Raw genomic sequence first — 20,502 nt, 5'->3', positions numbered from 1 at the left:
TCAAATTTAAATCCCTCTAAATCTCTCGTTACCCACCGCTGTACTGTTGTTGCTGGGCAAGATATTTAGTGTCCGTCAAAGCACATTTTTTGTTCTGGGTTGAAGTACAATTCCCAATTTAGCAATTTCATAATTTAGTGGTTTCTGCTATATCAGAGCTATTTGAAATCTATCCCTAAAAGGGTATATAATATTGAAGGTGCACATAGGGTCATTCAGAATAACTTCACACACACGCTTCTGTGCATTTCCAAGTCTAATTCTGTCACTAAATCCATACCGGTGACCCAGCGCCTAAATACTAGGCCTCAAATTTATATCCCGCTAAATCTCTCGTTACCGCTGTACTGTTGTTGCTGGGCAAGATATTTAGTGTCCGTTCAAGCACATTTCTTGTTCTGGGTTGAAATACAATTCCCAATTTAGCAATTTCATAATTTAGTGGTTCCTGCTATATCAGAGCTATTTGAAATCTATCCCAAAAAGGGTATATAATATTGAAGGTGCACATTGGGTCATTCAGAATAACTTCACACACACCCGCTACTGTGTATTTCCAAGTCTAATTCTGTCACTAAACCCATACCTGTCACCCAGCGCCTAAATACTAGGCCTCAAATTTAAATCCCTCTAAATCTCTCGTTACCGCTGTCCTGTTGTAGCTGGGAAAGTTATTTAGTGCCCGTCAAAGCACATTTTTTGTTCTGGGTTGAAGTACAATTCCCAATTTAGCAATTTCATAATTTAGTGGTTCCTGCTATATCAGAGCTATTTGAAATCTATCCCAAAAAGGGTATATAATATTCAAGGTGCACATTGGGTCATTCAGAATAACTTCACACACACGCTTCTGTGCATTTCCAAGTCTAATTCTGTCACTAAATCCATACCGGTCACCCAGCGCCTAAATACTAGGCCTCAAATTTATATCCCGCTGAATTTGAATACAATACATTGGGCCAAATAATATATTTGTTGTTGTGGTGAACCATAACAATGAGAAAAACATCTAGTAAGGGACGCGGACGTGGACATGGTCGTGGTGGTGTTAGTGGACCCTCTGGTGCTGGGAGAGGACGTGGCCGTTCTGCCACATCCACACGTCCTAGTGTACCAACTACCTCAGGTCCCAGTAGCCGCCAGAATTTACAGCGATATATGGTGGGGCCCAATGCCGTTCTAAGGATGGTAAGGCCTGAGCAGGTACAGGCATTAGTCAATTGGGTGGCCGACAGTGGATCCAGCACGTTCACATTATCTCCCACCCAGTCTTCTGCAGAAAGCGCACAGATGGCGCCTGAAAACCAACCCCATCAGTCTGTCACATCACCCCCATGCATACCAGGGAAACTGTCTCAGCCTCAAGTTATGCAGCAGTCTCTTATGCTGTTTGAAGACTCCGCTGGCAGGGTTTCCCAAGGGCATCCACCTAGCCCTTCCCCAGCGGTGAAAGACATAGAATGCACTGACGCACAACCACTTATGTTTCCTGATGATGAGGACATGGGAATACCACCTCAGCATGTCTCTGATGATGACGAAACACAGGTGCCAACTGCTGCGTCTTTCTGCAGTGTGCAGACTGAACAGGAGGTCAGGGATCAAGACTGGGTGGAAGACGATGCAGGGGACGATGAGGTCCTAGACCCCACATGGAATGAAGGTCGTGCCACTGACTTTCACAGTTCGGAGGAAGAGGCAGTGGTGAGACCGAGCCAACAGCGTAGCAAAAGAGGGAGCAGTGGGCAAAAGCAGAACACCCGCCGCCAAGAGACTCCGCCTGCTACTGACCGCCGCCATCTGGGACCGAGCACCCCAAAGGCAGCTTCAAGGAGTTCCCTGGCATGGCACTTCTTCAAACAATGTGCTGACGACAAGACCCGAGTGGTTTGCACGCTGTGCCATCAGAGCCTGAAGCGAGGCATTAACGTTCTGAACCTGAGCACAACCTGCATGACCAGGCACCTGCATGCAAAGCATGAACTGCAGTGGAGTAAACACCTTAAAACCAAGGAAGTCACTCAGGCTCCCCCTGCTACCTCTTCTGCTGCTGCCGCCTCGGCCTATTCTGCTGCTGCCGCCTCGGCCTCTTCCTCCGCCTCTGGAGGAACGTTGGCACCTGCCGCCCAGCAAACAGGGGATGTACCACCAACACCACCACCACCACCTCCGTCACCAAGCGTCTCAACCATGTCACACGCCAGCGTTCAGCTCTCCATCTCACAAACATTTGATAGAAAGCGTAAATTCCCACCTAGCCACCCTCGATCCCTGGCCCTGAATGCCAGCATTTCTAAACTACTGGCCTATGAAATGCTGTCATTTAGGCTGGTGGACACAGACAGCTTCAAACAGCTCATGTCGCTTGCTGTCCCACAGTATGTTGTTCCCAGCCGGCACTACTTCTCCAAGAGAGCCGTGCCTTCCCTGCACAACCAAGTATCCGATAAAATCAAGTGTGCACTGCGCAACGCCATCTGTAGCAAGGTCCACCTAACCACAGATACGTGGACCAGTAAGCACGGCCAGGGACGCTATATCTCCCTAACTGCACACTGGGTAAATGTAGTGGCAGCTGGGCCCCAGGCGGAGAGCTGTTTGGCGCACGTCCTGCCGCCGCCAAGGATCGCAGGGCAACATTCTTTGCCTCCTGTTGCCACCTCCTCCTTCTCGGCTTCCTCCTCCTCTTCTTCCACCTGCTCATCCAGTCAGCCACACACCTTCACCACCAACTTCAGCACAGCCCGGGGTAAACGTCAGCAGGCCATTCTGAAACTCATATGTTTGGGGGACAGGCCCCACACCGCACAGGAGTTGTGGCGGGGTATTGAACAACAGACCGACGAGTGGTTGCTGCCGGTGAGCCTCAAGCCCGGCCTGGTGGTGTGTGATAATGGGCGAAATCTCGTTGCAGCTCTGGGACTAGCCAATTTGACGCACATCCCTTGCTTGGCGCATGTGCTGAATTTGGTGGTGCAGAAGTTCATTCACAACTACCCCGACATGTCAGAGCTGCTGCATAAAGTGCGGGCCGTCTGTTCGCGCTTCCGGCGTTCACATCCTGCCGCTGCTCGCCTGTCTGCGCTACAGCGTAACTTCGGCCTTCCCGCTCACCGCCTCATATGCGACGTGCCCACCAGGTGGAACTCCACCTTGCACATGCTGGACAGACTGTGCGAGCAGCAGCAGGCCATAGTGGAGTTTCAGCTGCAGCACGCACGGGTCAGTCGCACTACAGAACAGCACCACTTCACCACCAATGACTGGGCCTCCATGCGAGACCTGTGTGCCCTGTTGCGCTGTTTCGAGTACTCCACCAACATGGCCAGTGGCGATGACACCGTTATCAGCGTTACAATACCACTTCTATGTCTCCTTGAGAAAACACTTAGGGCGATGATGGAACAGGAGGTGGCCCAGGAGGAGGAGGAGGAGGATGAGGAAGAGGGGTCATTTTTAGCACTTTCAGGCCAGTCTCTTCGAAGTGACTCAGAGGGAGGTTTTTTGCAACAGCAGAGGCCAGGTACAAATGTGGCCAGCCAGGGCCCACTACTGGAGGACGAGGAGGACGAGGATGAGGAGGAGGTGGAGGAGGATGAGGATGAAGCATGGTCACAGCGGGGTGGCACCCAACGCAGCTCGGGTCCATCACTGGTGCGTGGCTGGGGGGAAAGGCAGGACGATGACGATACGCCTCCCACAGAGGACAGCTTGTCCTTACCCCTGGGCAGCCTGGCACACATGAGCGACTACATGCTGCAGTGCCTGCGCAACGACAGCAGAGTTGCCCACATTTTAACCTGTGCGGACTACTGGGTTGCCACCCTGCTGGATCCACGCTACAAAGACAATGTGCCCACCTTACTTCCTGCACTGGAGCGTGATAGGAAGATGCGCGAGTACAAGCGCACGTTGGTAGACGCGCTACTGAGAGCATTCCCAAATGTCACAGGGGAACAAGTGGAAGCCCAAGGCCAAGGCAGAGGAGGAGCAAGAGGTCGCCAAGGCAGCTGTGTCACGGCCAGCTCCTCTGAGGGCAGGGTTAGCATGGCAGAGATGTGGAAAACTTTTGTCAACACGCCACAGCTAACTGCACCACCACCTGATACGCAACGTGTTAGCAGGAGGCAACATTTCACTAACATGGTGGAACAGTACGTGTGCACACCCCTCCACGTACTGACTGATGGTTCGGCCCCATTCAACTTCTGGGTCTCTAAATTGTCCACGTGGCCAGAGCTAGCCTTTTATGCCTTGGAGGTGCTGGCCTGCCCGGCAGCCAGCGTTTTGTCTGAACGTGTATTCAGCACGGCAGGGGGCGTCATTACAGACAAACGCAGCCGCCTGTCTACAGCCAATGTGGACAAGCTGACGTTCATAAAAATGAACCAGGCATGGATCCCACAGGACCTGTCCGTCCCTTGTCCAGATTAGACATTAACTACCTCCCCATAACCATATATTATTGGACTCCAGGGCACTTCCTCATTCAATCCTATTTTTATTTTCATTTTACCATTATATTGCGATGCTACCCAAAGTTGAATGAACCTCTCCTCTGCCTGTGTGCTAGGCCTAAATATATGCCAATGGACTGTTGCAGTGGTGGCTGACATGAAGCCTGATTCTCTGCTATGACATGCAGACTAATTCTCTGCTGACATGAAGCCAGATTGTCTGTTACGGGACCTCTCTCCTCTGCCTGGGTGCTGGGCCTAAATTTATGACAATGGACTGTTGCAGTGGTGGCTGACGTGAAGCCTGATTCTCTGCTATGACATGCAGACTGATTCTCTGCTGACATGAAGCCAGATCCTCTGTTACGGGACCTCTCTCCTCTGCCTGGGTGCTGGGCCTAAATTTATGACAATGGACTGTTGCAGTGGTGGCTGACGTGAAGCCTGATTCTCTGCTATGACATGCAGACTGATTCTCTGCTGACATGAAGCCAGATCCTCTTTTACGGGACCTCTCTCCTCTGCCTGGGTGCTGGGCCTAAATTTATGACAATGGACTGTTGCAGTGGTGGCTGACGTGAAGCCTGATTCTCTGCTATGACATGCAGACTGATTCTCTGCTGACATGAAGCCAGATCCTCTTTTACGGGACCTCTCTCCTCTGCCTGGGTGCTGGGCCTAAATTTATGACAATGGACTGTTGCAGTGGTGGCTGACGTGAAGCCTCATTCTCTGCTATGACATGCAGACTGATTCTCTGCTGACATGAAGCCAGATCCTCTGTTACGGGACCTCTCTCCTCTGCCTGGGTGCTGGGCCTGAATATATGCCAATGGACTGTTGCAGTGGTGGGTGACGTGAAGCCTCATTCTCTGCTATGACATGCAGACTAATTCTCTGCTGACATGAAGCCAGATTGTCTGTTACGGGACCTCTCTCCTCTGCCTGTGTGTGTGCTGGGCCTAAATATATGCCAATGGACTGTTGCAGTGGTGGCTGACGTGAAGCCTCATTCTCTGCTATGACATGCAGACTGATTCTCTGCTGACATGAAGCCAGATCCTCTGTTACGGGACCTCTCTCCTCTGCCTGGGTGCTGGGCCTAAATTTATGACAATGGACTGTTGCAGTGGTGGCTGACGTGAAGCCTGATTCTCTGCTATGACATGCAGACTGATTCTCTGCTGTCATGAAGCCAGATTGTCTGTTACGGGACCTTTCTCCTCTACCTGGGTTCTGGGCCTAAATTTATGAAAATTGACTCTTACAGTGGTGGGTGACGTGAAGCCTGATTCTCTGCTATGATATGAAGACTGATTCTCTGCTGACATGAAGCCAGATTGTCTGTTACGGGACCTTTCTCCTCTGCCTGGGTTCTGGGCCTAAATTTATGAAAATTGACTCTTACAGTGGTGGGTGACGTGAAGCCTGATTCTCTGCTATGATATGAAGACTGATTCTCTGCTGACATGAAGCCAGATTGTCTGTTACGGGACCTTTCTCCTCTGCCTGGGTTCTGGGCCTAAATTTATGAAAATTGACTCTTACAGTGGTGGGTGACGTGAAGCCTGATTCTCTGCTATGATATGAAGACTGATTCTCTGCTGACATGAAGCCAGATTGTCTGTTACGGGACCTTTCTCCTCTGCCTGGGTTCTGGGCCTAAATTTATGAAAATTGACTCTTACAGTGGTGGGTGACGTGAAGCCTGATTCTCTGCTATGATATGAAGACTGATTCTCTGCTGACATGAAGCCAGATTCTCTGTTACGGGACCTCTCTCCTCTGCCTGGGTGCTGGGCCTAAATTTATGACAATGGACTGTTGCAGTGGTGGCTGACGTGAAGCCTGATTCTCTGCTATGACATGCAGACTGATTCTCTGCTGACATGAAGCCAGATTCTCTGTTACGGGACCTCTCTCCTCTGCCTGTGTGTGTGCTGGGCCTAAATATATGCCAATGGACTGTTGCAGTGGTGGCTGACGTGAAGCCTCATTCTCTGCTATGACATGCAGACTAATTCTCTGCTGACATGAAGACAGATTCTCTGTTACGGGACCTCTCTCCTCTGCCTGGGTGCCGGGGCCTAAATATCTGAGAATGGACTGTTCCAGTGGTGGGTGACGGGAAGCCAGATTCTCTGCTATGGAACCTCTCTCCAATTGATTTTGGTTAATTTTTATTTATTTAATTTTTATTTTAATTCATTTCCCTATCCACATTTGTTTGCAGGGGATTTACCTACATGTTGCTGCCTTTTGCAGCCCTCTAGCTCTTTCCTGGGCTGTTTTACAGCCTTTTTAGTGCCGAAAAGTTCGGGTCCCCATTGACTTCAATGGGGTTCGGGTTCGGGACGAAGTTCGGATCGGGTTCGGATCCCGAACCCGAACATTTCCGGGATGTTCGGCCGAACTTCTCGAACCCGAACATCCAGGTGTTCGCTCAACTCTATCTCCAAGGCCTGGGACAGTTCCAACAGAGACAGGGAAACACTCTCCAAGGCCTGGGACTGTTTTATGACACCCCGCCAGCATCCTCAACCTGATGCTCGGCCTAGTGTCACAAGGAGGGAAAAATATTGGAAGATGGTGAAGGAGTACATAGCAGACCGTGTCAGCGTCCTCAGTGATCCCTGTGTTCCTTACAACTATTGGGTGTACAAGCTGGACATGTGGCATGAATTGGCACTCTACGCCTTGAAGATGCTGGCCTTCCGCGCCATCAGCGTTTTGTCAGAGTGTATTTAGTGCTGCTGGGGGCATAATAACTGATAAGCGCATCCGCATGTCAACTGAAAATGCTGACTGGTTGACTCTTATAAAATTAACAAGGCCTGGATTGTCCCTGACATCTCTACTACACCAGCGGAAAGAGGCTGAACATAAAGGCACTCTAAATGTGTTTTTTATGGTGTATTGAATGCACTGTATTCCCATGCACCCCTTCCACCACTAGAAAGGGTATATGGTTTTATCTTCCTTTTCTCATCGTCATCCTCCGCCTCCTCCATCATATTAACATGCTTATTAGGCTGCCCTCGCTCCTAATGTTTCAGAGGGTCAGCTCAGCAGTGGGCCCTCATCCGTAATGTTTTAGAGGTCACCAGCAGGCCCTCAACCATAATGTTTTAGAGGGTCAGCTCAACAGCAGGCCCTAACCCATGTTTTAGATAGTCAGCTCAGAAGCAGGCCCTTGCCCACAAAATTGTTTAGATGGTCAGCTCGGCAGCAGGCCCTGAACCATAATGTTTTAGATGGTCAGCTCAGCAGCAGGCCCTCGTCCACAATTTTTTTTAGATGGTCAGCTCGGCAGCAGGCCCTCGCCCATAATGTTTTAGTTGGTCAGCTCAGCAGCAGGCCCTCACCCCTAATGATTTAGATGGTCAACCCAACATCAAACCATCACCTCTAATGTTTTAGATGATCAGATCAGCAGCAGGCCCTCCTCCCTAATGTTTTAGAGGGTCACCAGCAGGCCCTTGCTCCAAATGTTTTTGAGGGTCACCAGCAGGCCAGCAATCATAATTTTTCAAGGGCGTGTATGATGCCCTCCTTTATGTGTAATAAAGGGTGTATTGGAGTGTTGATTCCTTGTGATTTTTGGCAGCCCTTTCCCTTAGTGCATAGGCTTTATGAGTGTGGGAGTCCTACTACCTGGACAATTGTACCACAATGTGAATGAGGCCCTCCTTTATGTGATATACAGGTTGTATCTAAGTGCAACTTCCTTGTAATTTTTGGCAGCACTTGCACATTATATACAAGTAAATATACAGGAAAGAATGTTTCCCCTAAAAAATTTCCTCTAAAATCGATTTTATCTTCGGTTTGGTGTGTATTATTGTCAGTTTGTAAACGTGGCGTACTACTCGGACAACATCGTTCCCAGCAGCAACCTGGGAGTCCAAGATGTATCCAGACATCCTCCCCATGCTGTTACCGAACCATTTCAGGTTCTCCCATTGACTTCCATTGTGCTCGGGTGCTCGTTAAAGCACCCGAGCATCCCGAGGTGTTCTACTCGAGCATCTGAGCACTTTGGTGCTCGACCAACACTAGTAAATAGTCATCCATTTGGTACCTGTACAGCGCAATGCCACCAGAGCTAGCACTTTAAGATATAGAGTGGAATCTCAAGAGTGGGGCCTCCTTCTATGATTTCCATATGTGCTAATAAGACATAGACAGGGATTGTTTCCATCAGGACTGGTTAATAACACTTGTTTCTTAATAGTTTCTTACTGTCACAAAAATCCCATCTGTGCCATTAATTATTGCAAATAACTAGTAAAATATGAATATTATTTAAATACTTCCTTAATTAAGGACATTATATAAAAATAAGGACCAATATAAAAATCACCCTAATTAATAGATATTAATAGCTGGAATGCAAAATGTGAATGAAAAACTCATACACTGTGTGTTTCTCACCCAAATGTACTGAAGACTTTACATGCAGTTAACAGTCTTGATTTGGAACTTTTGTAAGTTTGTGGAAGTGGCTGAAAATGTACATTTAATCTAAACTACTGTTCATCATACAATTGAATAATTTATGTATTATTGCATTTTTATTACCCAGAAATGCACATTGCTATACTGAGTGCACCTCTGGGTTCATAAATCAGCCACTTGAAAGTATAAGGCGAGAACTACTTTCGGCTACCTCCGGGGACACATTAATATTCTTTCTGTAGTGCAAAAATCAGGGAGTCCACCTAAAATACATGAAATACTCTCATAAATACATCTCTTTCCAGTTCCTCATTTTAAAATATGTTCCCTTAAAAGACAGTCCTGTTTTTTTTTTATATATATAAAAGAATGAAGGAAAAAACGAGGCTGTACTAAATGTTAAAGACGCAAATTGTTGTCCTTTAATTTTTTTTGCATTAATATACTTATTTCTCGTCACTTGGTTTCATCTTCCCATTTCACTGAAAACAGTAAGCCTTTACATATGTAAAATGTTCAGACAATAATGACATGCAATCAGTTCTGTAAAATTTACCTTATTACCCCCTTCTATAAGGGTACAGCCACATGTTCAGGTTTCTTGATGCAGTTTTGGAAACAAAAATCAGGAGCCGATCATTAAATGAAAGAAAGTATTAAGGTTATAGGTCAGGGATGGCCAACCTGTGGCTCCCCAGCTTTTGCAAGACTACAACTCCCAGCATGCCCAGACAGCCTACAGCCTATAGCAGGGCATGGTGGGAATTGTAGTTTTACAACAGCTGGAGAGCCGCAGGTTGGCCAGCCCTGAAATAGGTATTGTTACTAGTCTCTCATTTTGAATTCATTTCTAGGTTTGGCTTCCAAAACTGCATCAAGAAACCTGGATGTGTGGCCTTACCCTTGGAGTATTCCCAGTGGCGTAACTACAACTGACTGGGCCCCACAGCAAATTTTTGAACGGGCCTCCCAAGACCCACCACCACCGCAGCAACTGTTTCACAACCCCCAACACAAGTGCAACCCTTACTCCTGTGGCTAGTCAAGATGGAGCTCTCAGACCAGGCCCGGCAGCCGCCCCATCCGTTTCCTACAGTGTCACTGTATGCAATGTCACTGTATAATACTGTTGAGGGGGCCCGGAAAATTCAATCTTTTAGTCTTCCTCCTGAAGATGCCCCTTGTGGATCTGGGCCCCAGAGCAGACGCTTCCCCTGTTTCCCCTATGGCTACGCCCCTGAGTATACATCTGTTGGCTATTGGGGGCCCAATATGCAATTTTTCACAGGGTTGGTTGATAATGTAATGTGTATGGGTAGCTTTCAACTCAAACTCTTTGAATTTCAGTGCCTGATCCTTTTGTTTGCCTAGGAGGTAAGCCATTGTCAGCAAAGGATGGCAGAGGCTTTCTCCTCTTCCCAGACTGAAAACACATTTATGCACTGCCTAACTGAGTGTGTACATGTATGGGGAAGTCAGGAAAGATAGCTGTTGGACAAATGAGCGTTCAGGCCAACAGCTCTTGAAGGTATGTCAGCACCTTTATTTTAATTTGAATTTTAACAAGTCACTTTATGGATGATGCTGTACCCACTAGCATGGTGGTTTTATGGAGTCTTTTACAGGTGATATTTTGAAAAAGAAGTAATTGTTTCAAAGGCCTTCCACACACTTTAGATAGCAGTCACCTCCCTCCCTTTTCATGCACACACACTCAGCCAAGCGTGTTAAAATCAAGGATGCCTACACCTCCTTTCCACCAACATCTGCCATGGGGGGGGGGGGGGGATTGTAAGTTCACCAACATAAAAACCATAGATTTAAGGTGGTCGTAGATATTGGTTGAATGTCAGCCAAAACCTAAGCTTATCTACCTGAATATGAAAACATTTGAACTTACTACATTTCAGTGTAATCCCCCTGGACTTCAACATGCTTATTCCAGTGATCGGATGTCCTCAGCAGGGCCGTCTTTACCAAGGGGCAAAAGGGGAAGCTGCCCTGGGCCCAGTTTCTCCTGGGGGGCCCAAGGCAGCTGCCTCTTGAGCCCTGCTATCTACTGCCCCGGGTGTCAGGCTGTCGGCTACACAGGCATCATGATCGTACTGTGTTAATGATCTTAATTCTAGGACCTTAATGAGTTTTGATCTAGGACCTTAATGACATCATTACCATGTGACCAGTAACCTAGCAATTACTGGTCACATGGCTATGAGGTCATCACAGGTCCTGTGGAGTGTTGCAGAAGTTAACTGTGGAGCTTTTTTGTGTAAAGATTACATCAGAAAAAGGTGACGGGCTGTTATGTTAATATACTGTAAACTACTGTATAGTGGGGTGCTGTATACTGTGTGGTGGGCTGTATACTGTGTGGTGGGCTGTATATTGTGTGGTGGGCTATATATTGTGTAATGGGCTGTATATTGTGTGGTGGGCTGTATACTGTGGGGGGGTGGCCTGTATACTGTGTGGGGGCCTGTATACTGTGTGGTGGGCTGTATACTGTGGGGGGCCTGTATAGTGTGGGGGAGTGCTATACTGCTGTACTGTATAGTGTGGGGGGCTGTATACTGTGGGTGCGGTATAGCGTGGAGTGCTATACTGCTGTACTGTATAGTGTGGGGGGCTGTATCGTGTATAGTTTGGGGGGCTGTATACAGTGAGGTGTTGTATACCGTGAGGTGCTGTATACTGTGGGCTGCTATACTGCTCTACTATATACTGTGGGATACTGTATAGTGTGGGGTGCTATACTGCATGGTGCTGTATACTATAGGGTGCTATACTGCATACTGTGGGGTGCTGGGGTGCACTGTAACGCTAGGGTGAGCCGAGCCCTGGTCTCCTTCCTGCAGAGCGGTGCCCACTTCCAGCCCAGAGCACTGATCCTGAGCCGCTGGAGTCTTCAGAACTGGAAGTCATTCACTGGACTCCACCAGGTGTGTGGATTTTTTGTGTGTGTGTGTGTGTGTTGTGGTGGAGGGCGTGATTGCCTGCTAAGGTGTGGGAAGGCGGGATCCAGGGGGCCCAAGTCAATTTTTGCCTAGGGTCCAATCAATATTAAAGACGGCCCTGGTCCTCAGAATAGAAGGGGACTTCTTGCTGTTGCAGTAACCCTGTTACCGCCTTGTTGACTTCATCATCATTAGGGAATTGTTGCCCTAGCAGAAATTTATTCAGGTTCCGAAAGAGAAAGTAATCACTGGGAGCCAGATCTGGACTGTAAGGCGGATGATTAAAGGGGTTGTCCGAGTTATGGAAAAAAAATATATAGCACTGTAAATCTGATGGGCAGCAATAAATAACTGAGCTTAGCAAGTTTTAGATTAAAAAAATATATATTTCCTCATTTCCCTGGTTCTCTTCTGGCCCTTTGTTTACCTTCAATAACAACAATATGTGCCCCTCCTCTGCTCTGCAAAGGGAGTGAATATAAGTGCTGCCCTGAGTGACATGTCTGCCTGCTGGGAAACTCAGCAGCATGTTGTATGTGTAGGACTACAAGCCCCAGATGTACAATGACACTGCTGATACACACAGGATCTTATCCTTACCTGTTCTTGTGCAGAACTCCTCTAGTCTGTCAGCTCCTGTGCCCAGCATTTGTCTCCTCGCTGCCTGCAGCTACTCAGTGAAGCCTTTAGCCCTGAGTCTGTGCAGCTGAAGGGGTTAATCTTCCCTGAAGTATCCAGTGGGAGGGAGACACAGGGCAGAGAGCAGCAGCAGCAGCAGACGGCAGAGTAAGGGAGGGCGAGGCCAGCCCAGTGACGTCTCGTGTACAGACACATATCTGATCTCTTATGCTTTGTGCACGAAACATCATCAGAGCAGGGAGAGAGCCTGACATCACAGGTCATGTAACCCTCAGTGAAATCTGAGAAACCAGCAACTGGCGATAAAGTAAGTCAATTGTAAAGTCCTTTCATTTGACTAGTTAGAAACATACAAACAACAAAAAAATAACTCTGACAACCCCTTTAATCTCCATGAAGCCGCATTCCCGGATAGCAGCTTGTGATTTGCAAGACTTGTGAGCTGGTACATTGTTGTGAAGCAGCAACATACCTGAGGACAACTTCTTTGCCTCAAGTGATGCCTTCATTGTTGAAGGATAGGTGCCTCCATTAATTGTTGTCATGTGTGGCATGAATTCTAGTAATAAAATGCCATGATCTTTCCAGTTGACTGCTGCATACGAAAGTTCTTTGGAGTTGGTGACGCCTTGTGCTTCCATTGCATGGACTCTTGTTTTCGCCTCAGGATCATGGTAGTGAACCTATGTTTCATCATCTGCAATAATTTGAGACTGTATAATTTCTCTTGGCTAAATTGCTGGAGACAAGTCTTTTTCTCAGGCGCCAGCATTTGATCTTTGACATCATCAAAAAATCATGAATGAAACAGGAAACTATGCCAACTGAAATGCCTAATTCCTGATCAATAATACTGACTTCGACCCAGAGATCCTTCAAAATCATGGCCTCCATTTTACAGACAATTTGCTCTGAAAATGCTTTGACAGGTCTCCCTAAACGGGGGTCATCTTAAATTGATTCCCTACCCCATTTAAACTGCTTGACCCAAAAGGTTACTTGGGATTAGGAAGCTGCTGCATCATCACCATATATAGCAGTCATCCTTTCATGGATTTCTTTAGGTTTCTTTTCTTCCTTTGTAAGGAATTTAATTATAGAACTAAGCTCCAAATCCCTCACTTTCTTTGTAGACCCACACTGTACTGCACTTGCCATCCTGACACTTCCAGTGCATTCACCAGACTGAACTTCTACTGTGTGTTTTGCATGTGCAGACATGTCTTAACTTATTGAACACCCCCTGTATTGCTACTGATATTATAGGTATAAGTATCTGCTTTCTACAATCTATGTGATTATATGGTATAATGAAAGAGAAATCTCTATTTGCTTATGCACAACACTTTTTTTGTAATCCAGATACAGTACAATACAAGTCAATACAATGAAGGGATGCTTATAGATTACATACCATTGATTGTATACACAGAGCATTAATAAAAAAAATAAAAAAAAGGATAAACCTCCAAGTGACTTTCTTAGGAGTCATTTACATGGACCGATACAAAGGGCAATGATTGGGAATCTACCGTTCATTCCCGATCATTGCTCACTCATATGAACTTTATTTCATGCAACAATAACCACCTCTGTATGGGGAAGAATGGTTGCTACTACAGTTTTTTATTACACATACAGTACAGACCAAAAGTTTGGACACACCTTCTCATTCAAAGAGTTTTCTTTATTTTCATGACTATGGAATTATATACATAACAAAAAAAGTGTGAAGCTGAAAATATGTCATATTCTAGGTTCTTCAAAGTAGCCACCTTTTGCTTTGATTACTGCTTTGCACACTCTTGGCATTCTCTTGATGAGCTTCAAGAGGTAGTCACCTGAAATGGTCTTCCAACAGTCTTGAAGGAGTTCCCAGAGATGCTTAGCACTTGTTGGCCCTTCTGCCTTCACTCTGTGGTCCACCTCACCCCAAACCATCTTGATTGGGTTCAGGTCCGGTGACTGTGGAGGCCAGGTCATTTGGCACAGCACCCCATCACTCTCCTTCATGGTCAAATAGCCCTTACACAGCCTGGAGGTGTGTTTGGGGTCATTGTCCTGTTGAAAAATAAATGATGGTCCAACTAAACGCAAACTGGATGGAATAGCATGCCGCTGCAAGATGCTGTGGTAGCCATGCTGGTTCAGTATGCCTTCAATTTTGAATAAATCCCCAACAGTGTCACCAGCAAAGCACCCCCACACCTCCTCCTCCATGCTTCACGGTGGGAACCAGGCATGTAGAGTCCATCCGTTCATCTTTTCTGCGTAACACAAAGACACAGTGGTTGGAACCAAAGATCTCAAATTTGGACTCATTAGACCAAAGCACAGATTTCCACTGGTCTAATGTCCATTCCTTGTGTTCTTTAGCCCAAACAAGTCTCTTCTGCTTGTTGCCTGTCCTTAGCAGTAGTTTCCTAGCAGATATTCTACCATGAAGGCCTGATTCACACAGTCTCCTCTTAACAGTTGTTCTAGAGATGTGTCTGCTGCTGGAACTCTATGTGGCATTGACCTGGTCTCTAATCTGAGCTGCTGTTAACCTGCGATTTCTGAGGCTGGTGACTCGGATGAACTTATCCTCCGCAGCAGAGGTGACTCTTGGTCTTCCTTTCCTGGGGCGGTCCGCATGTGAGCCAGTTTCTTTGTAGCGCTTGATGGTTTTTGTGACTGCACTTGGGGACACTTTCAAAGTTTTCCCAATTTTTCGGACTGACTGACCTTAATTTCTTAAAGTAATGATGGCCACTCTTTTTTCTTTACTTAGCTGCTTTTTTCTTGCCATAATACAAATTCTAACAGTCTATTCAGTAGGACTATCAGCTGTGTATCCACCTGACTTCTCCACAAAGCAAAGCAGTAATCAAAGCAAAATGTGGCTACTTTGAAGAACCTAGAATATGACATATTTTCAGTTGTTTCACACTTTTTTGTTATGTATATAATTCCACATGTGTTAATTCATAGTTCTGATGCCTTCAGTGTGAATCTACAATTTTCATAGTCATGAAAATAAAGAAAACTCTTTGAATGAGAAGGTGTGTCCAAACTTTTGGTCTGTACTGTACATATTTACTGTCTGTTGGCAGCACAACCCTGTTTACAGGGGTGATGTGTCGATGACAAATGATGATGATGGATCAAGTCCCCCAACAAACAAACAAACTTGTTGTTTGTTTATCAGGTGATCGGCAGCATATTTATGCAAGGCAATTATCTGGATTGAGTGTTTGTAGGATCATTTGCTCCTTCGGCCTATGTTTAAGAACTTTTAGTGTGATCAGAACTCCCTATTATATGCAGTTGGTATATTTCACAATGATTTAGTCAGGTGAGGAGTGATGCCTTGTTCCTTTGGAAAATACCACTATACAAAAAAAGGGAGTTTTGGAATACATTTATGATGCCTTCACAGGTGTGTTTCAAAAATTGCTAATTCATTCCTGCATGTGACTAAAGTTATTTCTTGCAGAACATGCATGCATTTTTTTCAAACGAGATTCAGCAAATCAAAAAACCTGCCAACTGTTCGTATACCCTTGAAAACGTTCAGGTCAGTTGTTCTCTCTCCAACATCTATGCACTAGGGAAAGTGAACTTCTTAGGTCATCAGTCTGATACTCGGGAACCCCACCAATAGCTGTTTGAAAAGGCACCGGTACTCCTGTGAGCCCTGTGGCCTTCTCTCAGCTTGCAAAGCACAGCGCTGAACATTGTACAGCAGCAGTGCTCGATATCAGGCTCAGCCCCATACAATTTTATGGAGTTGAGATGTGCCTTGGCCACGTGACCAGTGAACGTGTTATCACTGGCCTAGGAAAAGCTGAGAGAAGGCTGCGGCGCTACTGTGTGCCAATGCCTTCTCAAACAGCTGATTGGAGTCCTAGGTGTCTGACCCCACACCAATCCTGAGGATAGGTCATCAGTTATAAAGTCTGAGAAAACCTCTTTAAGCTTCTGAATGCAATTTCAGCAAGAGCAAATGTCAGAGTGACACGGACATATATATCCATGGTTAAATATATATATTTAAAAATAAATGGGTAAATGGAGCAGAAAACTGCTCAAATGGTGACCATGACCTAACAGAAGATTAGTTAGGTCTTTTGACTCCTACTGTGATTATGATACCACAAAAAAAAAAAAAATAATACTTTATAGGGGTACACCTATAGTCATACAGGTAATTAGGTATTTATATCCACAGACAGGAATAGGGGGTATTTAGAGGGAGTAGAGTAACTCTCCCTGAATATCCCTAAAAATCTAGGCCCTAAGCCCAGGGATATCCCCAGATGGTAGAGATACCCTGTCTCCGTACCTATGGCTATAGTCAACCTATAATAACCCTACTTAGATGGTAAAAAATGATGAATACATATAAACCCTGACACGTTTCACCTGCGCCTGGCAGATCATCAGGGGGTGGTAGACAGACCCACAGGCCACATCAGTTCCCTCCCAACATCTGTGAAGCTAGACAGTGGGTCCCTCCTGATCAGCTATCTATAAACTGACAGGACTCAGTATCATCATATACTCCCCACTGACTGTATACAGGAGCTAAGTATCATTTCTTTTATCTTGTGTATCCTTTTTTTGCCCTACAAATTAGGGTCTGTCTACCATCCCCTATTCCTGTCTGCGGATATAAATACCTAATTACCTGTATGACTATAGGTGTATTCCTATAAAGTATTTTTTTTTTTTTGTGTATCATAATCACAGTAGGAGTCAAAAGACCTAACTAATCTTCTGTTAGGTCATGGTCACCATTTGAGCAGTTTTCTGCTCCATTTATCCTTTAATCTATAATAAAGGTATAGTTTTTATGAGCACACTATTTCTTCTCTATACGCTTAACACTAATTGATGACATGTCGATTAACTATATTACTAAATCTATATACATTTTTTCCTTATATATAAAAATACACTGTGCCGTTGCATGTTATGCTTTTTCATATTAAAAACCTTCCTTACAAAGTCATTAAGAAAGTCACATTTGGTGTGTATTGTCCCATGCATGTATGCATGATTATGTTCTATATATTTCTGTGTGGTATATTTATATTTGCAACATATCTTAACCAATGATTTATATAATATGTCATCTATGTGTAACAGTGTGTGTGTATATATATATATATATATATATATATAATTTAGAATATATATTTTATGTGTATCTCACTGACTGGATATAACCTTAGAAGGTTTAGAAAGTATTGAAGTTATCTTCCTACTAATTGGGTTTCATGAGAAGAGCTAAATATTATTAGTCATCCATGTGGATGAGTTAAATATGTGAACCCGGATGCCAAGTATAAGGCCCATTGTCCATTATCATGAATTTAAAAAGACGGTAAAAGATGGTGACTCCAACATGTCTAGATTATGGGTAATTAAAATGTCAGGAAGAAACCTTATTACTGATGTATATTGGAGAGGTTAAGAAGGTCATGTAAATGCATTATTAGGTATTTAGAGTTAATGTTTTAAATTGTTATGTGGTACAACAGTGCCATCTAGGGGTAGATGGATAATAGGATGTCATTTTCACCAGTATTTCAAGGGTTAAATGACATCATTATTATCTGCATACGAATACACCCTCCTTGTCTGATTGGAGATCCCTAGGACCACCCTTCAACTTCACCCTTCAACTGACAGAACTTCAACTAACAACTTATTTCAACAACTAAAATACAACTAAAACACAAGAAAATCTTGCTACAAAGAAACTTGGATTATTTTTTGTCTACTGGAAGAGTTTTTGAGAACTGATCACACCCGAAACCCTGTTCATCCTTGACCCGGTAACGTATATTCGTACTTACTAATTGTGGTATTAATAAGATATTCCTCTCTGCATATAGTCAAGAGTCCCCATACTTAGGGACATATGGTGTTAAACACCTCCCTAATGCTAGTTGTCCTCTTAGCAAAGATGCATATTGCTAATGGAAGATTGGACATTTTCTGAGAAGAGGAAAAACCCTTGGAAAATTACAAACCGGATTCCCAAAAAGTTGGGACACTATACAAATCGTGAATAAAAACTGAATGCAATGATGTGGAGATGGTAAATGTCAATGTTTTATTTGTAATAGAACGTAGATGACAGATCAAACGTTTAATCCGAGTAAATGTATCATTTTAAAGGAAAAATACATTGATTCAACATTTCACGGTGTCAACAAAACCCAAAAAAGTTGGGACAAGTAGCGATAAGAGGCTGGAAAAAGTAAATTTGAGCATAACGAAGGGCTGGAAGACCAATTAACACTAATTAGGTCATTTGGCAACATGATTGGGTATGAAAAGAGCTTCTCAGAGTGGCAGTGTCTCTCAGAAGCCAAGATGGGTAGAGGATCCCCAATTCCCACAATGTTGCGCAGAAAGATAGTGGAGCAATATCAGAAAGGTGTTACCCAGCGAAAAATTGCAAAGACTTTGCATCTATCATCATCAACTGCGCATAACATCATCTGAAAATTCAGAGAATCTGGAACAATCTCTGTGCGTAAGGGTCAAGGCCGTAAAACCATACTGGATGCCCGTGATCTCTGGGCCCTTAAACGACACTGCACCACAAACAGGAATGCTACTGTAAAGGAAATCACAGAATGGGCTCAGGAATACTTCCAGAAACCATTGTCAGTGAACACAATCCACCGTGCCATCCGCCATTGCCAGCTGAAACTCTACAGTGCAAAGAAGAAGCCATTTCTAAGCAAGATCCACAAGCTCAGGCGTTTTCACTGGGCCAGGGATCATTTAAAATGGAGTGTGGCAAAATGGAAGACTGTTCTGTGGTCAGACGAGTCACGATTCGAAGTTATTTTTGGAAATCTGGGACGCCATGTCATCCGGACCAAAGAGGACAAGGACAACCCAAGTTGTTATCAACGCTCAGTTCAGAAGCCTGCATCTCTGATGGTATGGGGTTGCATGAGTGCGTGTGGCATGGGCAGCTTGCATGTCTGGAAAGGCACCATCAATGCAGAAAAATATATTCAGGTTCTAGAACAACATATGCTCCCATCCAGACGTCATCTCTTTCAGGGAAGACCCTGCATTTTTCAACAAGATAATGCCAGACCACATTCTGCATCAATCACAACATCATGGCTGCGTAGGAGAAGGATCCGGGTACTGAAATGGCCAGTCTGCAGTCCAGATCTTTCACCTATAGAGAACATTTGGCGCATCATAAAGAGGAAGGTGCAACAAAGAAGGCCCAAGACGATTGAACAGTTAGAGGCCTGTATTAGACAAGAATGGGAGAGCATTCCTATTTCTAAACTTGAGAAACTGATCTCCTCGGTCCCCAGACGTCTGTTGAGTGTTGTAAGAAGAAGGGGAGATGCCACACAGTGGTGAAAATGGCCTTGTCCCAACTTTTTGGGGATTTGTTGACACCATGAAATTCTGATTCAACATATTTTTCCCTTTAAAATGGTACATTTTCTCAGTTTAAACATTTGTTTCGTGATTTATGTTCTATTCTGAATAAAATGTTAGAAGTTGGCACCTCCACATCATTGCATTCAGTTTTTATTCATGATTTGTATAGTGTCCCAACTTTTTGGGAATCCGGTTTGTATATTTCCATAGTATGATTGCAGAGTGGGGTATAATATCATATTAATATCATATATATATATTTTTTTGATTGGTCATAAGGAGACAGTGGATCAGTTATGCTTCCAGTATTAATCAGTGTTTATCCTTTTTATATTCAATTTTGTATGATATACATTTCAATAGTCTTTGGATAATTTTATGCTGGTGAGAAAGCAATAGTGGTGGTTTGTTGGTACTGCATCAATTTGTCTATCCATTTATCTTATGTCTGTTTTCTATTGGATTTTACTCATTTATAAATAAATTATTACATATATTTTTACATAAATATCTGTTCCTTGTGTCACTGATTGCACAAAACAAATTAAGATTTCTTATCAAAGAACTTAGAGGTGATA

This window comes from Bufo gargarizans, chromosome 4, assembly GCF_014858855.1.
Source record: "Bufo gargarizans isolate SCDJY-AF-19 chromosome 4, ASM1485885v1, whole genome shotgun sequence".
NCBI lineage: Eukaryota > Metazoa > Chordata > Amphibia > Anura > Bufonidae > Bufo > Bufo gargarizans.
The sequence above is the reverse complement of the archived record's forward strand: the minus strand, read 5'-3'. Positions refer to the sequence as shown.